Consider the following 21,039-nt stretch of genomic DNA (forward strand, 5'->3'; position numbering starts at 1 on the left):
TGCAGTCAACACGCAGACATATGCGTGCCCTCCCGACAGACAGACTGTGCATGCCCTCCCGACAGACAGACTGGTCTCCTTTCCGGGATGGACACACGGCCTTTTTCATACGCCCCGCTGGTTTCCTGTGCCGCTGTAACAAATGACCACAGGCTGGGTACTTTAGAACAGCGGGAATATATTTTCCCCTGGCTCTGGGGGCCAGAAACCTGAAACCAGTACTGGTCAAGATCCAGGTGCGGGCAGGGCTGTCCGCCCCCCGGCTCCAGGGGAGGGTCCCCTCCAGGAGACCCGCTCCAGTCCTCAAGGCCAGCATCTTCCCCCCGCCTGCCTCCCTCCTATAAGAAAACGGGGGGGGGACAGCAGTCAGGGCCCCGCCGACCCAGGACAACTCCCATCTCGAGACCCTGAACGCAAGCGAAGCCCCCTCTTTGCTGAGCAGGCAACTTCCACCAGTTCTGAGGTCAGGACGTGGACATCACTTAAGCCTGATTTTCGGCTGCCACACCCTTTAGCCTTCATTGTCTGGTGCTGCGGGAGGGGAAGGTGCGCTGAGTGGGACGCGGGGAGGGTGGGGGGAGAGCAGAATCACTGTGGGGCGAGGCGCGGGCCACCCCAGCTCTGGCCGGGGCCTGTCAGGTCAGGGCCACTCAGGCAGTAGGGACCAAAGCTCCCCAGAAGGCCTGAAGATGTTTCCCCACCAAGCAGGCTCCGCTCCCCCGCCCCCCAGAGCTCCTCCGTCCCCGCAGGCCCCCTCCCGAGAGGCCTCTCACCTGGCCGTGGGTCTGTGTGCTTTAGCTTCCTGCGTAACGCACCTGTCATCTAGCGAGTGAACTGGTCTCCAGAGTCCTGTGAGCCAGGTAGAGAGTGTTGGGATTGAGCTGAATTGTAGCACGCCCGGCTGATGTCAGCATTGTTTGGACGTGTGGGGAAGACCCTCCCGTGGAAATCGGTGCAGAATCGGGGGGAGGCGAGGGCTGTGGGGAGCTCAGGCCTGCCCCAGAGCCCCCAGGTGAGCCAGGTTTGGCGAGTGGCTGCCCAGGGCGGGCCCCTCCCGCTCCCCGGGCCGCAGCTCCTGGGGCGTCTCTGGACGTGCTGCGCTGCCTGCCCCCCTGGCCCCAGCATCCCTGTTGCTGCGCCCGCAGGCGGCCTCCCGCCCTCTCTCGTGGGGTGTCCCTGGCCCCGTCTCTGCCATGACCTCCTCTTCCTCTGCACGTCATCTGTTCGCTCACTCACCCCACAAGTGCTCGGGGAGCCCACCGTTGGGGTGCTGAGTGGCCCGCGGGGGTGGGGGGATGAGCCCGCCAGGTGCACGGATGGGTTAATGTTGGGAAGAACGGGTGCTGCAGAGGGGCCAGCTGGGGCGGTCCCTGTGTCACCTGTGTCTCTGTCTGGCCCAGAATCTCCTCGGTGCCAGGACCTTGCGTCCAGGTGCTCGGCCGCGCCTGGGCACGTCCAGACCCTGCAGAGAGCTCGCTGTTCGGCCCTGGCCCACACCTCCCCGACATGCTCCCTCCCCCACCTGCAGGAGAAGGCCTCCCTGTCCCAGGGCCTGGACCAGCCTTCCCTCCTTCCTCGAGTTTGCCCACCCCCCGCCGCCGGTCTCCCTGCTGAGCGTGGCCCCACCAGCCAGCTCCTCCCCACCTTCCCCTCGTGCCCTCACCCCGCAAACAGGGCCAGGGATTGCCCCGCACCCCGCCTTCTAGGACAAAGTGTGAGCAGGATGGCTGACCCGCTTTATCCCTGGATGTCCCGTGTCCCCAGAGCCCTTCGTCCTGGTAGGTCACCTGGTCTGCAGGGAGACGCACCTCCCCAGAAAGGGGGCCGCTCCCCGTGCGCCTTGGGGGGCCCTGGCACAGGGGCGTTCTGCCGGCTGAGTCCTGGCGGCCGCGGGCTCTTGAGGGAGCGGGGGCAGCAGGACGGTAGGTGGCGCTGTGGGCAAGGCCAGGGCGAGGGGGCTCCCCACAACCTTGTGTGCGTTTGCTGCGCGGCTTCGGTGTCTGCCTCAGTGTCAGCCGCTGTGGGGTGGGCTCGGCTGCCCCGGGGACCCCCACAGGGGCCGGGAAGCTGATGCTGCAGATGCTGAAGCCGGGACAGAGGCTGGGGTCCCAGCCCCTGTGTTCACGCCCCCGCTGGGCCTTGGTTTCTCCGTCTGTGAATGGAGGCCCATCGGCTCTGAAACACCGCAGCCGCTCAGCTTACCCTGACCCCCTGGGGTGGCCCCGTGCAGGCCCCCTGGGAGAGGGCGGCCTGCCTTCCTGGAGCTGGCAGCGAGGTAAGATTGGGCATCAGACCTGCCATCCAAACGTCGGAGTTGGTTACAAGGAAGCTGGTGTCTGGAGCTGGTCCAGGAGACGGGGCGAGGGCTTGTGCGGCTCCTTGGCCTGGGGGCCGCGAGGGGACGAGCCGGAGGCTGGGCTGCTGGAGACGCTGGGATGCGGTGCGGGTGGGGAAGTGGACGGGCCGGCCGGTCCCCTGCGGGAGGGCCCTGAGTGCCGGCCTGCAGCTGGTTGCGTGCTAGAGCCGGCAGCGAGGGGCGTGTGCGAGGTGTACACGCGTGTGCCCGCGTGAGTGCGGGGGAGTTGGGCCGGGCGTGGACAGGCTGTGTGACACCCTTGCTCCCATCTGGCTCAGAAGTCCGGCTCCGAGGGCACGGCCACGTACCCACCGGCTCTGTGCGGAGTTTCTAGACTAGGCGCGTCCTGCATTTGCAGGGATGCTGAGTGGGGCTTCCTGGTAGGGCCTGTGGCCCAGCAAGGGCTTTTCTCTGAGCGGAGCCGGCTGGCTGGCCGGGCCTCACTGAGACCTCGGCTCTGGGACCACAGGGCTCTGGCCGGCCGGCCGCCGTCGCCCAGGACGCCGGGGAGCAGCACCGCCCCTGCCCACCCGAGCTGAGCTCAGAGCTGCTTCCTGCGGAGCTGACGGGTGTCTGGCCCTGGCTCTGCAGTGGGGACACTCAGCCCCCTGTCGCCAGGACCCAGGCTCGCTCCTCTGGCCGCGACGTCGGCTCGAGCGCAGGAGGTCCTGTGGCGTGTGCGTGGGTGTGCTTTCCGGGGAGTAGGTGTGTGTCCTCTGGTGCAGGCAGCCCTGCCCGCCCCTCGGCCCCATCCCTCTGAAGGGAGAGCCGTGCCAGGCAGCAGCGTCCTCTGTGGGCAACGGGCTGCAGCTGGGCTAATTTTAGGTGTCCGAGGAGCGTGGCGGTAAAGTGTACGTGGCGGCTGGAACGCGGCCAGCTTGCCTTCTGCCGGGACCGCGCGGAGGCCGAGGGGGTGAGGAGGGAGGCTCTCCCACCCGGAGCCCCAGTGAGACCCCACCTGAGCTGGGCTTCCTCTCCTTCCCGGATCCTGACGCTCCAGGGATGCGGCCTGAGTTTTCTCACGAGTCCTGCTGGGGGCCGTGTGGGTAGAGGACGCGCCTCTCCTGCGATGCTTCACTTGGACACGACCCGGCCCGTGTAGCAGCAGCTTGGGCGGGACAAGGTGGCTGCAGTGGCGGGAGGGCTCCTGGTGGGTCATCTCTCGGGCCCCTCCCGCACGGAGGGGCGGTTTGATGACCTGGCCTCCCCTTGGTATTCCCAGCAGATCAGCCCTCCTGCTTCGACCTTTCTGTAGACCCCGCAGCCTTCAGGGCCCGCCCACACCTCCGTAGGGTGTCTGCTGTGACCTTCCCTGGAGCTCTGGTGTCTACCCTCTGCCATCAGCAAGCGTGGTCTCCTTGTGCCCCCCGTGCCTTTGCACGGCCTGCTCCCTCCTAGAAGGGCTCCTCCACACCAGCCTGCCTCCTGTTTCCCTCCCAGGCCTTCCCTGGCCTTCCCTGGCCTTCCCTGGCCTTCCCTGAGCCCTGGCCCCGAGCAGACGTGGCCCAGCTCCCTTCCAGCCTCCCTGACCGCAGGTCTGTGGTCGCTGTTCCTCGCGCGTTTACGTTTCACCTCCTACCTTAGACCGAGGGCTCCTGCCTTGGAGTTAAGGGCAGGCCCAGTGTGATCGCAGGTGAGCCCTGAGTGGCCCGGGATGCCGTGGGCCAGGCAGTTTCTCCGCTCGGTAGAGGGGTGCTAGGTCCTCTCGCTGGCCGCACGGTGCCCACCTGGCTGTATCGTTGGCTCTGCCCCATTCCCTGGTCTTCCTTTGAGGCCAGCTGACATTCCGGGGAAAATGTCCAAGGCTTGGGTTTTTGTCTCATTTTACTGCTGACTTGCTCTGACCTGGGCCTCAGCTGCCTCATCTTAGTTCTGGAGGAGTGGCCTTTGCCCAGCTTTTCTCAAGGGGGGCTGCCAGGCTGTGGGGGGAGGGCAATGGGTGTGAAAGGGTCTGGAAGCACCCGGGCATACTTGGCCCAGAGGAGAAGCAGCCATGGGAGCCGCCTGGGTGCAGACGCGTCCCAGGTGCAGGCGCGTCTGGAAGCCCTCTTGCACCAGCGCAAACTCCCAGAGCTGCTGCCTGAGCTGAAGGCCAAGTGCTTTCACTTGTCCCAGAGTCTTATGCCCAGAAAAGCTGCATGGCCTAGGGATACATCGTGGAGAGTGTTTTGTAGCTGGTGGCCCTTTCCTCGCCTCCAGGGATCAGGAATTGGCCTGGGAGAGGCTCTGAGATGCAGGGGCGATGGGTGGGCTTGTCGCTGGCCGACGCCGGGCCACGTAGCGCCTGGAGGTGCCGTGGGCTCCCCGTGGTGTCCGGCCGCCACCTGCTGTGGGGCCCGGGGAGCCCCGTTCCTGCCACCTTTCCTCTCATCCCGCCTCCTGGTCCCCTGCCCTGGCACCCTGAGCCTCAGGAGGGCTAGGATGCGAGGTGGTCCAGTGCCGCCCCAAAGACCCTGGCGATGGATGCCCACGGCACCTCAGGGAAGGCCCCTGGCCTCGCCGTGTTGCCGGATCTGAGATTCTTGTGGTTTCTCCAAAGAGGCATCAGCCTGGAGTGTGGGCTCCGGGGAGGCAGAGATCACGAGAGTCGGGGGGCCGGAACACAGGGGTCCTGGGCAGAGAGGGACGGAGAGCCAGGCCACCTGATGCAGCAGGGACTCAGGAGAGGGCGGGGCGGAGTCTGCACAGCTTCCCCGACGGTACTTCCCGGATCCGGTGCCTGTTGTCTGAGGCTCTGGCCAGCCTCAGAGGGCAGCCCCGGTACTCGGGTACCAGGCTCTGCGGGGAGCGAGGGTCGCCCCGCCTGTACACACCTCTGCTGCCTTTCGCTCTGTCCAGCCGCCCCTGCTGCAGAGGGTCCCACGTGGCCCAGGGGCTGGTGGGTGTGCAGCACAGTGAGGGCCACTGCAGCTCAACATCGGACTGACCCCAACTGGCCACCAGACGGCGCACAAGGGATGCGAGGTCCTCCTGCCTTCCAGGGCTGTGCTCGTGGGCAGAGGGGACCGCAGTGAGGATGGTGAGGGCCCCTCAGCCCCCTGGCTGGACAGGGTTACCCTTCTTCAGGGTCATCCTGCGGCTTAGGTAGGAAAATAGCCTGGGAAGCATACACCTTCCACAGGTGTATATACAGGGGACCTGCTCCTGGCACATAACGGGCACCTGTTCTTCGCCTGGCGCCCCACCTGTCCGCCCACAGGGCTCCAGGTGAATAACGGGTGGGAAGGGGGTTCTGTGAATTACAGTAAGAAGAGTCCAGCCCTTGTCCTGCAGTCACGAGCGAGGTGGCTGGGCGTGGGCAGCCTGCGAGGGTCAGTCAGCTGTTGGGTGTGGTGCCTTGCTCTGTATCTCCCCACCAGCCCTAGGGAGGGGAGGGGACCGAGGGATTGCACCGCAGTGACGGGGGCAGGACAGCCCTGGGACTGGGGGCGCTGGGGGTGGGGCGCACTCGGTGATGGCCGTCCTGGGAGGGAGAATCACTGTCACCACCCCCCAGTGGATTTGATGTGCAGACCCGGGGTGGGGGCGGGTCAACCCCAGGCTTTTCAGAAGCAGCAGCGGAGGACCAGAGAGGTGGCTTGACCTGCCCGGGTCACACAGCTGTGAGAGCAAGCGCTGGGCCTGGCAGCTGGGGCTTCCGCTCCCGTGTGTCATGCCCGCCCCGTCCCACCCCCCGGAGGGCCTGCCTGGCGCAGACACAGCCCTATGTGGCGGCCTGGCCTGGCCCAGATTGGGCAGGACCCGGGGCCCTGCTGGCCGAAGAGGCCCTCACGGCACCTGCTGGGGGTCCAGCCCTGCAGCCCCGCCCCCTGCAGCCTGGGGTGCACGAGCGTGCCCCGCGCCGGCTTCCTGGCTGGTGTGCAGCCCGCCCCGCCTGTGTCAGTGTTACGACGGCACATGGCCTGTCTGTGGGCAGGGCCGCGAGTGGGGCGGCCACGAGGGGCAGCCGCCTGGAAGGGGTGCCCGGGGCAGGGCGGCTGCACGTCCTCGGGCCCGTCCTTGGCCCGCTCGGCCCTAGGAGCCCGGTGCCGCCGTGCCCCCCGCCCGCCCCCGAGTCCCCCCTGCCCGTCTCGCCGGCCCGGGGAGGGGCGTGGGCCTCTGAGCACACCAGCCTGTCCTGCTGCTGTTGCCTCCTGGCCGGGACCTGGGCAGGATTTTTCGCTTTTCTGAGCCATGGTTTTCTCATCTGTAAAACAGGCACAGTCATCAGGGCCTCGAGGTTTGAATAGAACTTCGCTTGGAGCCGGCCGGCAGCTGCCACCCCTCCTTCCTCTCCGGCCACCTGGTGCCCTCTGTCGGCCTTGCCCTGGCCGTCCCTCGTGGCTGGGCTGCCTGGGCAGTGATGCCGTCTTGCGGCGACAGGGCTGCACTTGCCGGCCCGGCTCGGGGCAGGCCCCCACCCTGCTGGCCTCGCCATACCTTCCGGGACAGGTGCTCCACGTTAGCCATGCCCAGGTGCCGCATCAGCGCCTCTGAGCCCGTGGCAGGTGGCCCGAAAGCAGGGTGGGGAGTATGTAAGTATCGGCCCCATCGACCGTCAGGCTGCTCGCTAAAGGACAGAGGTCAGATCTCACACCTCGGCTGGTGGCGGAGGTGAAGGGACCCGATCCCCTAATGCTGTCTCCGTGTCCTGACGGCCAAATACCTGCACAAACTGCTTCCCGAGAAACAGACGAGGGGAGAGGAAGGGGTGTGGTTGAAAGCACCGGGGTTGCTTGGCTGGCAGGACCGTGGTCCTCCCGGAGGTGGCCACACGGATGCCACGAGCAGGGGCAGGGCCCTTCCTCGGAGCACTGTGGGCTTAACGGGTGCAGAATTCGGGTCCCTCCGAAACAAACCCTGATGGCGTGGGAAGGCGTTCCGGCGTGGGGGCAGTCCTCAGCCTCCTCAGGAAACAGGAGGAGTCACAGCGACCTTCACGGGCGAGGAAGGGAAAAGGGCAGGTGCTCCCTGCCTTCCCTCAGCGGAGCCCAGACGGCGACCCCGTGGCCAGGTGACAGGCAGAGGACACTGTCCGGGTCTCCCCGTCCGGGGGCAGTTGGAGCCCTGACCCTGGTTCTCTGGCCCAAGTCTGAGTGTGGCCTGCACGGAGGGTCTCAGCACTTGGTCCCGAGGACACGGTGGGGATGGTGGGGACCTCATAGCCTTTCTAACCCCGCCGCCTGCCAGGCACCTTCAGGCCTGACTTTGTGGAAGTGGTGAGCGGCCGCGGGGGTGGGTGTCTGGGACCCCGCGGGCCGTGGTGCACAGGCGGGCAGCCCTCCAGCAGGCGGGGCTGGAACAGCGTGTTTAGAAGACACTGTTCCCCGACACGGATTTGACACCTTCCCGGGTCAGTGCTGACCCCCGCCCCCGCAACGGGGAGCTTGGAAAGTCAGGTGTGAGATCCAGTGGCCTAATTTTAGACCTTGGGTGTGCATGTCAAAACTGCAGGATAATTAAAGAGAGAGAGAGAACGAGGGCAGCCTGGCTTCAGCCCTTAACTCTGAAGCCAGCACGTTCCCTGGGGGAGCATCACGTCACCTGTCACCTGACAGGGCTGCCCGTGGCCTCGGGGGGCGGATAGGAGCAGAGCTTCTCTCTTGGGGCCCCCCCGCCCCCGGGCGGAGCTCAGCGGAGATGCAGACGGGCCAGCAGGTGGGCTGAGGCCTCGACGCTGGAGAACGCGTCACGGGGCGGACGAGGTGGGTTTGTCCAGCACCTTGTGGGAGGAACCTGCTCTGGGCAATAAACCTGCTGGTGCTCAGCAAAGCTTTCAGCTCACACAGGCCCCCGGCCTGCTCAGGGGTCAGACGGCTCGTTGGCCCTGGGGCTGGGAGGCGGGCCCTGGGCTGTCCAGTGGTTCTGACCCCTCGCCGGCTGTCACGTCCGCTGCCCACATCTCCCTCCTGACCTGCCACTTATCTGCTGTTTGGGGCTTGTTAGAATCATGTGGGAAGTGAGAGCATGTCCCCCTGAGGCGGGAGTCGCCGTTCCCCGCAGGGGGGCACCTGGGAAGAGCGGCGTGACCCTCCTCCCCTTGGTCGGCCTCGAAGATGCAGGATCGATCGCTGCAGCCGGCCCCCCCCACCCCCCGGGGTCCCTGCCGTCTGCCCCTCCCCCTGGGCATGGTCACTTGTTTTAGTCTTTCTGCAGTTTAGGACGTTGAATGTTTAAATGTTGGCCACGCATGTGCACCGTCCACCGTCTGCGGAAGGCGGATGGTGAGAACGGCTGTCTGACCCCTGCCCCAGGCCCCGGACGTGCCCTGCGTGGAGGCTCGTGTGCCCTGAGATGCCACCTGCACCCACCGCAGCCCCTGCAGGTCCCTCATCCTTTCGTTCGGGAAAGCAGAGGACACTGATCTTAGAGCAATGGTGGGAACTGGCCTTTGTTAGGGTTCCCTAAGCGCTGGGCCCTGTCCTCACAGCCCCTCTGAGTGGGTTTTGGAGGCCATTCACGTTCACACCCAGAGGCCCCTTCACTCTTCCAGCCCCTTGTGGGGATGTCCTGTCATTCACTCACCAGGCCCCCACCCGTGGACGAGCACCTGATGTCACACTTTGCCCCGTAAACAGCCCTAAAGTAGACGTGCTCATCCCGCTTATCTGCGCATGTCCAGGATCTGCTCCTGGACCCGGAACCTCCAGTCACCGGACCGTGTGGCTGTGACTGGTGGAGCTGGCAGGGAGGCCCAGGGCCCCACGTCCCGAAGCCGACTGGCTGGTGGCTTGAGCGCGACCCTTGACCCCTGGGTGCTGCAGGAGTCCCTGAGCCGCCTCAGCCGTGCGTCCACGAGGCCCCTGGGGCTCCTGCTTCAGCCCGGGCTGAGCAGCGGCTCGGGAGGCTGTGCAGGGTCTTCCGGAGAGAGCGTGCTGTCGCGCTGCGGGCAGGGGCCGCGCTGTTCTGTGTTCTGTCTGCCGCGTCCTCGGGGGACGCAGAGCCATAAGCCCCCCCTCAGGTCCCCGGAATGTTCCCGCGGTGGGGGAGTGGCGATTAGCACAGAACACGGTATTTTGACCCAGGCTGTACTCAGTGAGGAGAGACTGTCCCCAGTCGCAGGGCTCTGCGAGGGGATTGGGTTTCCATCAGGACGCAGCCCTTTTGTGCTTCTCTGCTGCCGGGCGGGGGGTGGGGGCGGTGAGGACGTCACAGCCTCTGGGAGCTGCGTGGCCGTGACCAGGACGCACACCTCCCAGGGCCCAGTGCTGGGTCCGGGAGACTTCTGGACAGGTGTTCCAGATCGGGTGTGTGCGCGGCCTGTGGCGCCTCTGTGTCCCGCCCGTCTTCAAGGCCTGCATCCACACATTTGGCCGCTGGCCGCGGGGCTCCAGGCCACTGGGGGCCGCAGGCGAGATGACCCCCCGCCCTCTCCATGCCGCTTGGCCCCTCCGCGCGGCCCCCGGCCTCGTACCTGCTCCCTGCCGGTGTGGGCAGCCTCCGAGCCCGGTCTGTGGACGGCGGGTCCTGATCAGCCGGGGTTCCTGCGAGGAGCAGGTGGTGCCGGTGGGCCCTGGCCGCCGGGGGTTCCTTGTTCGACCCCTGTGATCCCGCGGCATCTGGGGTTTCAGATTTCCTCTCTCTCTGGCTCCTTTGTTCCACCAGCTCCTCCCCGACGTGTGGTTCCCTTTGTCACCTCGACTGCAGTGTCCCTCCCAGCGCCTCTGGCGCTTTCTGGTGAAGACAGCTTACCTGCTAAATACCATGTCCGAGGTGCAGAGGGGAACCCTGGCCCACTCCGCCCCCCACCCCCCAGGCCGGCACGTGGCCTGGCCGGCTAGACGGGACTCCGCTGGTCTGGTCCGGACAGCACCCCGGGGCGTTGCAGGCCACATGTTCCTGCTGGAGGACCCTTCTCTCTATGCTCTGTGTGGGTCTCCTTTTCAGCCCTCAGGCCTCTAGTGAGGGTCACCTGCCAGAGAGGCCTCCCCATGGCCCTACCCCAATTTATTCTTCCTCCCAGCGCCCGTTCTCTGGCGATCACATCCCCAGCACATCTGCCCCGCACTGGAGGGCCCGAGGGCAGAGGCCACGCTGGCCTGGTCTCCTCGGTGCCCATTGGCTGCCGGGGCCGGGGGGGGTCAGGCCTGCAGCGCGGGGAGACTGGCCTGGCCTCGGCTGCTCTGTAAATACGTCCCTCGGGTGCCCCTCAGTGCTGGATTAATTGTCCTGAGTCTCTGCCCCAGGAGGCCGTGCCTGGCCCGCAGCACCGGGAGCAGGAGGGGTGCTCAGCCCCGGTCCTGGAGAAACCACGGGCTCCCCCAGCCTCAGCGGGTCACCGGGCTCAGTCCTGAAGGTCATGGAGACTTGTGCAGAGGCCCATTCCCTGGCCACCTCGCTTCTGCCCTTTAGAAGGAGAGGAAGCCAGATGGAGCCCAGTGGACAGGGCCCGGGTCGGCATGTGGCCAAGTGAAGGATCCCGGCTCAGCGTTGAGCTGCGCAGCTGTGAGGACGCCGAGTGCATATGTCGGCACAGAAGCTCAGCAGTTATCAGGAGCTCGCTGGGACTTGGCGGTGGCCTCCAGGTCACAAGCCGGGGGCCACAGGCGGGGTCAGCCCTCCCCTGGAACGGCAGCCCCTCTTCCCCTCTTACAGGCTGAGCCCCTGGACTGACAAACGTGCCTGTTGATTCCCACCCCGCCTGGGGAGAACGGTGGGGTCGCCCCCTCCCTGGGCTCCACTGGCTTCCCGGCATCTTTGTGCCGGTCCCCGGGCGAGAGGCTGGTGGCCGGCGGGGCTGTGTGCGGGACGGGCCGCTCCAGACTGCTGCTCACAGCCCCGCACTCGCGCCCGCGGCAGACTCAGCAGGAGTCAGAGCCTCCGCGTTTTGCTTAAATCTGTCACGCCCGCCACCCCCGGCCTGGCCCCATCTGCTTCTGCACAGAGAGCCCCGCTGCTCCCGGGAGGCCCCCAGGCCATTTGAATGTGCGTCCGGTGGGTTCTGGGCTGCCGGGCCGGGGCGGGATGGTGCCCAGCAGGTTCCTGCCGCACCTTGGCTGCGGGACACGCTCTCCCCGGCGCTGTCGCTCCCCTCTTTCCCCCGTGAGCCATGGCTTTGCCTGCCCCCGCCCACCGCCCGCGCAGAGGCGGCCGTGGACGTGGGCACTTAGCAGGTCGGGGATTTGGCCAGTGTCCGAGCGCAGGACGCCCGGGAGGCTCGGAGAGGAAGAGGCCCCTCCCCGGGGTTCCCAGGCTGCTTGAAGAGGGGGGCGCCTCCAGAAAAGACTCCGGGGCTCAGAAGACGGCATGTGGCCCAGGGGATGGAGGGGGCAGAGTGGAGACCCCCGAGGACGGGAGGCTCCTGGGCAGAGGGAACTGTTTTTTTAATTTGCACATTTTAAGTATGCGGAACAGTGGCGAGAACGGGCCTGCTGTCACCCGGGTCCCAGGACATCCTGCCCAGTTGCTGCCCCTGCGTTGTTGCATCCCCAAAGCTAAGGAAGTTTCCTGCCTCAGCACGACCTCATTATCATGAGAGAGAACATTGTGAGCAAACTTTGGAAGCAAGGGCAGGGTTTGTTCTGTGTTCTGGAACGAGCGGGTGAGTCATGGCGTTGGCCGCCCGCCCCCGGCCCCGGGGACAGGGGAGGCCATCAAGGCCCTGTGGTCCGGAGTCGGGACGAGGTGAGGCCTGGACCCAGGATGCAGGACGAGGTGGGAGGGGCAGCCAGAGGAGGGTCTTCAGCATGGCCAGCAGCAGGCGAAGGGCGGCGGGCAGCCCCTCCGGGTGGCCAGGACGTGCAGGAAGCTGTGGCGTCCAGGCAGATGGACGTGTGGGGACGCCGGCACGGAGCAGGCCTGCCCGGGGGTGGCCCGTAGGGCTGGGCTCCATGTCGGTGGTCCCGGCCGGCCCGCCTGACGTGCCCAGGAGAGGTCAGGCTCTGTGGGGTGGGGCCTGGTCGGGGATCCGGCGACGTGCCGCCCGGGGGCAGCTGGGGACACCAGTGGCCCTCAGGACTGGGAGACGCCTGGTGAGGCCAAGGGCCTGGGGCCGTGGCAGCTCTGGAAGGGGCACCGGAGCGTCACCTCCGTCACCAGCGCGGCCTCCCCTCCCTCCCACGAGCGTTTCTGGCTCCGGTGACAGAAACGCTGAAGGTTGGGGGGCCGTGGGGGGCCGCAAACTGCCCGCGTCTCCGCCCGGGTTTCACGCGGTGGAAGCTCCTGGTCCGGTGGGAAAGGGCTCTTGGGCCCCGAGCCATCGTGCCCGGCCCTGCAGGGCGTCGGGGCTGGTGGGGCTGTTGGAGTCCAGCCCGTCCTGGAGATTGGTGCCAGCAGATCGGGGTGGGGGGCAGGGGGAACAGCCCGGAGGCCCAGGGGCTTAGTGGCTAGAGACAGGCTCTGGGTTCAAGGCTGGGCTTTCCCACTTTCCAGCTGTGTGGCTTTGAGTGAGTCACTTAACCTCTCTGTGCCTCTGTTCCCTTGTGTGTAAGCTGAAGTGCTTTCCTCGTGGGTGGCGGCGAGGACTGAGAAGGTCCCCGGGCGGGCGCTGCACACAGCAGGTGCTGTGCTCTGATCCCACCCAGCCGTCGTGAGAGGTGCTGACTTCTCCTGGGAAGGCCGTTCCCGAGGTTCGCCGAAGCAGGAGCTCCACCTGCGAGCTCTCTCCTCCGAGGCGCAAAGCCTGTTGTTACAAGGACCTGACGGCCACCAGCGTCCCCAGAGAGTCGCGTGCCCCGTCAAGCTCGGAGGTCAAGGAAGGCAGGAGCTTGGTTTTGCCGTCTGTCTGCAGCCATACTCTGAGCCCCGGACGGCCCGAGGGGTGTGTGTGATGCCTTCCGCGGCTGCTGCTAGGACAGCACCTTCCAGGGGTCATCCCGCGGGTGGGGAGACGGGAAGGAGGCTCACACAGCAGCACGCCCGAGTCGTCGAGGGTGCAGCAGGGCCGTGGGTGTGCACAGCGGAGCCCGGAGCCAGCTTCGGGGGAGCTGCGTCGGGAGCGAGCGGCTGCAGGGTCCCCGCCGTGTCCTGGAGCAGCACAGCGCCCTCGCCATCCCAGGGCGTCCGCTTAACGCGCAGACTCTGACTCGGCGGGTCTGGGGCAGGTCCTGAGAGCCTGCCTTTCTAACAGGCTCCCAGGCTGCCGGTCCGGGGGCCACTCTGGGTCTGAGGAACAGGTTTAGAGGCATCGAGGAGGCCAGCCTGGGAGGGAAGGCAGCTGGAGAGGAGCAGCACCGCGTCCCCAAGCCCTCCTGGCGTCAGGTCCCCCCAGGCGGGGTGGCGTCCCCAAGGGACGGCATCGTGGCCCCGGTGGCCTCAGGCCCTAGTGACTGCTCAGCAGCGAGGGGCCCCAGGCCTGGCTCAGCCCCGCTCACACCTGGATGCCACACAGGTTCAGGAGTGGGTGCTGTCCTGGTGGAAAGGTTCAGACCACACTCGCGACTTTCTTCCACGAAAGACAGTCCCACCAAAGCGCGATGCCCTGCCCTGGCCAGGTCGTGTCCCTGCTGTGGCCCAGCTCGCTCCGGGAGGCTGGTGATGGCTAAGAGATGGGCCCCTCCCAGCTCCGGACGCCTGACCAGGAGGTGAGCTGGGGTCTGGGCCACAGCGAGGTGAGCACGCTTGGTGGCCTCAGCTGGTGATCTCCGTCCCGAGCCGGGGGCCGCGGGCCGTGTCACGCCAGTCCACGCAGACGGGGCCTCTTTTTCTGGATTAACTGTGAGGGAGCACAATTCGGCAAAGCACTTTCCTCAGCGCCGTGCCTGCCTCGCAGGATAAGAGGATTAGCTGCACCCTCGGGCTCCGGCACCGGTTTGTGACATTGGCTGGCGGAGCTTCACTAGCCCTCCAGCACGTTCTCCGAGGCAGTGCTGGGCGCCGGGCCCATGCCCGTCCTCTCTGGGCAGGGGGCTCACGAGGAGAGCCCCCGGGCAAGTCCCGGCCCTGCCTTTGTGCATCGCGGCAGGTTACCTTCCCTCTCTGAACTGCAGTTTTCACCTGGAAAGTGGTTGTAGAAATATTGATCTGCCTTCTCCCCCGCCACGCAGCCCAGGTCTGGGGCTGACCTTTCACGCCCAGCGAGTGGGTGGCCTCCTGACAGATGCCACCACTGTCTGCTCTCTGGAGCTGGGGACCAGCTGCCACACCCCACTGCTGCCGCCCCCTGGGGGTCCCAGGGCCGAGAGGGGGCAGACGTCTCATCTTCACCCACCCGGCTCAGCGGGTGACGGGGAGGCTACAGGGGGGCTCGCACTGCTCCCTGCTTCCCAGATGAAAGCGGTCTGGGACAGAGGGGCTCAGGCCCGCCCTCCTGCAGAGCCCCCCGAACCCTCCCGCCCTCCCTGCCCGTGGCCTGCTGGCCGCCCCTGCCCTGGACTCCTTCCCCCTTCCTTCCTGTGTCTCTGTCCAGGCTCAGGAAGGGGTCTCTATGCCCCAGGCCTTGGCGCCTCACTCCCTCTGTCGGCTCCACGTCCTGCCCCCACCGGGGCCTCGGGCTGTGGACTGTGGGAAGTGCCCCCTGAGGGTCCCCTGCCATTGCCTGGTCAGTCTTCCCAGCCACCCTCCTGGGGTCGCACAGCACGGGGTGGGTGGGCACAGGTGCCCAGACCGCTGAAGGCTCGCTTCCCTCAGCCCAGCAGACGCGCGTGCACACAGAATCCTGGGAGCAGCTCTGTTGACACTAGCAGAGCCCGTGACGCAGGGCCCCCAGCTGGGGTGCGTAAGCTGGCCATGGTCCATCCACGCACAGCTCCCTGGACGGTCTGGTGGCCACACACGCTGGAGAAGGCTGGACGGGGCAGAAGCCAGGCCAGGGGCCGTGGGGCAGGGGCTTGGGGGCGCGGGGAGCTTTCCAGGGCGACGGGAAGTGTCCTGTCTCAAAAAAATTTTACTTTTACCTCTAAAGCTGACCGAAAATAGTCTCCCTTTCTAAAATAAACTACTCTTAACTCAGAAAAAAAAGAAAAAAAGCCGTCTGGCCACAGGTGCAGATGCTGTGCCGACACTGGCGTTGGCGCTGGTCTTGGTGGCGTGTCCCGCCCACCCGCCTGCGATGCCAGAGGGGGCCCAGCTGCCTATCGAACCTGCGTAGCTAGACAGCTCCCCAGCTGAGCGCCAGCACGGCCCAATTTCCTTTCCGAGGCTGAAGTCCATGTAAATATTGACCAAATCAGGCAGACCGGGTTGTGCACTGTATTTGGTTAGTAGTTGAAGAGCCACTCACTCCACGGCTATTTTCTCAGGGGCTTCCTACAGGTGGGCCTTGTTTCATTTAAAAGTTTAAAAAGACCCTAAAGAGCTGTGCGTAACTCACACATTGTAAGTGTAGGGAGAAAACCAGCACATTTAGACGAATCCCCGAGCAAGCGGATCGTTCAATAAAGAACCTCCTCTCCCTGCCCCGTTAGTGTATTTATTATGTAAAACTGAAAAACAGGTATTTGGTCTGCTTAAGCAAGGACTGTGTCGCTGGGTCCACGGGTGCCCCCTGCCCCAGCCTGGGGCTCTCGGGCCACGTGGCCGCCTCATGGCCTATTGAGGGGGTGATGGGCTTTCTTGTGGGGGGCTGGCGGCTTCCCTGCTTCCTCCAGATGTGCATGGGTGGGGTCCCTCCGGCGTCCTCCTGCACGACCCCGTCGCAGGCACAGGGAAAGCAGCTCAGACAGGATGGGCTGCCCGGGGGGGGCGGGGGGGCAGGTGGGGAGCGGTCCTCACAGCCAAGCCGTGCCCCCTGAGGGGTTTGCTGGCTGAGAGCTCCCAGGCCCTTTTCCCGGACTCCCTGCAGTGGCAGGTTGGACCCCAAGACGAGGTCCCACCCGAGTCACAGCTGTGACCATCTTCCGAGTCAACAAAGGCACCCAGAGCCGCCCAGAGGCCGGGTGGCGGGGGGCGGGGGGGGACCCTCGCCAGCCCCGCCACGTCCTGAGTGCCTGGCCCGAGGCCCCGCTGCAGAGCCAGGATCTGGACCAGCCGTCTGTCCCCCGCCTGCCCGGTCCAGGGCTGGCCCGTCCGAGGCTGGCGGGCTCCACGGGGGCAGAGCCCCCGGGTCCCTTTCCTTCCCCCAGAGGCAAACATCAGGGACGGGAGAGGGGTCCAGGAGGCAGAGTGTGATTAATCGACATCACAACAGTGATCCTTTGGGGGGCCGGCGCAGGGGCGGCAGTTGTGTCCTGCCCTGGTGAGGTGACCTTGGTCACCCTGGGCAGAAGGGGCCTGGGGACCTGACTGGACGGGATCTGCCCTCTTGGGGGTGTCAGCAGGGGGCAAGGAGATGCAGGGGACCCAGGGCCCAGGAGCAGGAGGGAGTCTTGTGACTTGGTCTCGTGGGTGAAGGGAGGCCGAGGAGGTGGCAGGGGACGCCGTGGGCCGTGCCGGAGGGCTGAGGGGGCCTGGCGGGCATTTGTGCAGGTGGAGGGCAGCTGGTGTGGGCGCTGGGGGCTGCTCCCCGCCCCCCGGGGGGAGCGATAACAGCCCCGCCCTCCAGCCATCAGCCGGAACCCGACCATTCATCACATCTCCGCGTCTACGAATTGTGCTTTTCGCGGTATGTCTAAGAAATCACTGCATAACTCGAGGTCATACAGATTTTCTAGTTTGTTTTCCTCTAAAAATTTTGTAGCTTCAGGTTTTATGTTTAGATTTATAACCCACTTGTGTTAATTTTTGTACGTGATCTGAGTTCTGGGTTCTGCACACGACGCCCAGTGCCATTGTCCCCTGCCCCCTGAATTAATGACCTTTATACTTTGTCACAGATCGGTCGACCTTACACACGTGGGTCTATTCCTGGACTCCCTGTTCTGTTCCGATGGTCTGTTTGTCCGCTTTGGCACCAGCACCCCCAGTCCTGGTCACAGTTGCTTTATGATACGGTTCAAAATCTGTCGACTTGGCCTCCCTTTGTCCTTCTTTTTCAGTTGTTTTGCCTACTCTAAGTCCTTTGCACTTTCATGAGAATTTTAGATTCAGGTTGTCGATTTGCAGCAAGCCTGTTGGGGTTTTGATTGGGTTTGCGTTGAATCTGTAGACTAATCAAGGAGAATTGATATCTTCATAATACTGAGTTTCTGGACCCACGGACACTCTGTATCTCTCCGTTTATTGAGGTCTTTTCTTAAAATTCTTAGCGAAGCTTCACAGGTTTCGGGGTGCCAGTCTGGCATTATTTGTCGATTTCATCAGCGTTTATGTAGGTGACCGTGTGTCACATTTTACTTGACATGATGCCTTCTTCCTGGTCTAAGGGAGCATCTGGGGTGATGTCAGCTGTAGGGTTTTCCAAGATGCCTTTTGTTAGGACGAGGGCGTTTCCCGCTACTCCTCATGTGCTGAGTTTCTGTCAGGAGTGTATGTTGGATTCTTGTCAAATGTTCATGTCTATTAAGGCGATCGTAGTGTTTTTTCTTACTTACTTTGTTTATGTGGTGAATTACATTGACTGGTTTTCAAACGTTAAACCAACTTTTTGTTCCTGGTATAAATCTCACTCGGTCATGATGTATTATCCTTTTAGTATGTTGTTGGATTCCGTTTGCTAATTTGCTAACATTTTGTCTAGAATTTTTGTATTTTGTTCAGGAGGGGTATTTTTCTCTAGTTTTTCTTGCAATGTTCTGGTGTCAGCTAATGCTGGCCTCACTGAATGAATTGGAGACTGTTCCTTCCTCTTCAGTTTTTGGGAAGAGTTTGTACATAATTGGTATTATTCCTTCCTTAAATGTTTGGTAGCATTCACCAGTGAAGCCGTCTGGACCTGGAACTTTTTCTCGTGAAGGTTTTTGACTATATGTTAAAATATGTTGATGGGTATAGTGCGTGGTCAGACTCTCTGCTTCTTTTCCTGAGTGAGCTTTGATCAAGTTCATTGGTATAAGTTGTTCACGTGTTCCTTTTTTTGCCTTTGTGTCTTTTTTCCTTGATCTCTATTCAGATCAGTCTGAATAGAGGTTTTATTCATCTTCTCAGAGAACCATCTCATGGTTTCATTGATTTTTCTCTAGTGTTTTTCTATTTTCTGTCATTGATTCCCACTTCAGACTTTCTTCTACTTACATGGGTTTCATTTTCTCTTTTCTCTTCTTTCTCTAGTTTCTTGTGGGAGCTGAGACCAGTGATTGGAGACCTTCCTTCTTTCTCTCCTGTGGGTGTTCAGTGCCATAAACCCTCCCAAGCAGCCGCATCCCACAGACGCTGGTATGTTGTGCTTTCATTTTTGTTCAAGTCAAAATCCTTCTGGTTTCCCTTTCCATTTCTTCTTTTTCCCGTGAGTTGTTTTTTTTTAAGAAATGTGTTACTTAGTCTCTAGACGTTTGGGGATTTTTTTCAGAGATCTTGCTGTTATTAATTTCTAATTAACTCCATTGTGGTCAGAGAACACACTTTGTGTGATGTATAATTCTTTTGAACTTACTGGGACTAGTTTTATTTCCCGGCACATGGTCTATCTTGGTAAATGTCCTGTGCGCACTTGAAACTAATTTCTACCGTTTTTTTTTTTTTTTTTAAATTAATTAATTTCTTTCTGGCTGCATTGGGTCTTCGTTGCTGCGCGCGGGCTTTCTCTAGTTGCGGCGAGCGGGGGCTACTCTTTGTTGTGGTGCGCGGGCTTCTCACTGCGGTGGCTTCTCTTGCTGCGGAGCACGGGCTCTAGGCGTGTGGGCTTCAGTAGTTGCAGCACGCAGGCTCAGTAGTTGTGGCGCACGGGCCTGGTTGCTCCGCGGCATGTGGGATCTTCCCGGACCAGGGCTCGAACCCGTGTCCCCTGCATTGGCAGGTGGATTCTCAACCACTGCGCCACCAGGGAAGCCCACCCACTCTCCTTTTGACCAGTGTTAGAAGGATGTCTCTTGTGCCAGCCTGTTACTTTGATCTGGTTTGTATCTTTACAAGCAAAGTGTATTTTGTGGAGCCAGCATGCAGTTGGATCTTGCTTTTTTATCCAATCTGACAATCTCTGCTTTTTCTTTCTTTTTTTTTTTTTTTTCCTGTCTGAACCCCATGGCATGTGGAACTTCCCCGACCAGGGATCAACCCTGAGCCCCCTGAAGTGGAAGTGCAGAGTCTTAACCACTGGACCGCCAGGGAAGTCCTGACAATCTCTGCCTTTAAATTGAGATGTTTGGCCGTTAGCATTTAATGTTATTGATGGGGTTAGGTTTAAATCAGTGTCCTTCATTCCTTCATGTCTGGTGTCTGGAAAGCCCTTGTATATTTGTTTTTGGTTGTTTCGGGTGAGAGGCTAAGCTCCATCCATCTTAGCTGGAAGTAGAAAGGACAAGCAGTAATAACTTAATACCATTCAGTACTCAGCCCATGTTCAATTTTCCCCAATTGTCTCAAAAGTATCTTGTTCCAGTTGGTGTGTTTGAATCCGGATCCGAATAAGGTCTACACATTGCATTCAGTCGATGTGATTCCCGAGCCCTTTTTACCCAGACCAGTGTCCCAACCCTTCTTTCCATGTCATTTATTTATGGAAGAAACTGAGTCATTTGTCCAGTAGAATTTTCTGAGTTTGAGCGATTATATCTTTGTGATGCTTTTTAACATGTTCCTCTGTATTTCCTGAACCTGATAGTTATAAAGAACACTTTGTAAATGTGCTGCATGTTCGGCTGAAGCATGGGAAATTGCCAGTATTTCACCGTTTGCCCTGCAAAGTGCCAGGTCCTGCCCCTCCAGGTCACGCTACCTGTCCCAGCCGTCAGGAAGCTCCACTTTGCGTGACCCTGAGACTGACCATGGATTCAGGAGGTCAGCCTGACCCTCACGGCCAGCTGCTCTGCCCTGTCCCTGATGATAGAGTTTCCTGGGCCCTCATTTAGGAGTTGCAGATGGTGATGCTTCACCTCCGTCATGCCACGTCGGGAACCTTTCGGGTTGTCTGGGGTGGGCAGTAGGATTTGGGGGCCGTCTCCCAGGCAGTCAAGTCCAGATGTGAATTCACCGCTGGGGGAAGACTGCGTGCCGCTCAGCACTGATGTATTCCCTGGACAAGCTGGTGGAAGGTGTCCAGTGAGCAGGTGATGGCTGAGTGAGCGCAGGGACAGTGGTGAAGGGGCAGTTCGGCTGGGGGAAGCTGTTGGACGCCACCCTGTGCGACAGGGCACGACTTGGGACTCCCTCTCGTGGAGCCCCCCCGCCCCCACCCCTCCCAGTCCCTCCAGGCCAGGCCGTCGCCCACGTTTGGATGGAACCAGCTGGGCGGGCCCCACCGAGCCCCGCTGCAGGGAAGCCCCTCACCCAGCAGGCTGGGTGGGAGGCCGCTGAGCTGTCGTGCGTTCCCGCGTCCATCCGCGCGTGGAGATCAGCGCTCGCAGGGGCCCTCTGTTGGCTGCCTCGCGTGCGGGTATGACACTGAGCACAGACAGAGGTGGGATGCCACTTGACTGTGGAGCCAGGTGCAGGGAGGTTCTGGCTGTGCTGGGTGGTCCAGGGCAGCTCGTGGCGTGCATCGCGGGCAGGAGGAAGAAGGCGAGAAGGCTGGAGCAGCTGTGTGTCTGGCGGGAGGGGGCCGCCACCCGAGCAGGAGGGGTGGTTTGTGCTTCTGGGCTGTGGGCCCCTTTGAAAAACGCAAGGAAACTCTGGCTTCTTCTTAGCAAAAGCTACAAATGCAAAAGCACTCGGCCTTTGCTTCTGTTTGGGGATGTTTACTGAGCCCCAGAACACGCCCAGGCCCCCAGCTGGAGAGCCCGGACTAGACGGTGGCCGGCCTCCCTCCTGCGGGATCCGGGGCCGCGGGGGCTGCAGTGGGAGGTTCTGGCAGACAG

At 62.6% G+C, this 21,039-nt stretch overlaps 1 protein-coding gene across 4 annotated transcripts in view; it reads left to right on the forward strand.

Moving 5' to 3' along the window:
- The window catches only part of PEMT (phosphatidylethanolamine N-methyltransferase), a 46,091-nt gene that overhangs the window by 9,713 nt on the left and 15,339 nt on the right, over window positions 1-21,039 (forward strand). The gene's annotated exons all lie outside the window — the stretch shown is intronic.

The sequence above is a fragment of the Balaenoptera borealis genome, assembly GCF_965194805.1.
Source record: "Balaenoptera borealis genome assembly, chromosome: 20".
NCBI classification, from domain to species: Eukaryota; Metazoa; Chordata; class Mammalia; order Artiodactyla; family Balaenopteridae; genus Balaenoptera; species Balaenoptera borealis.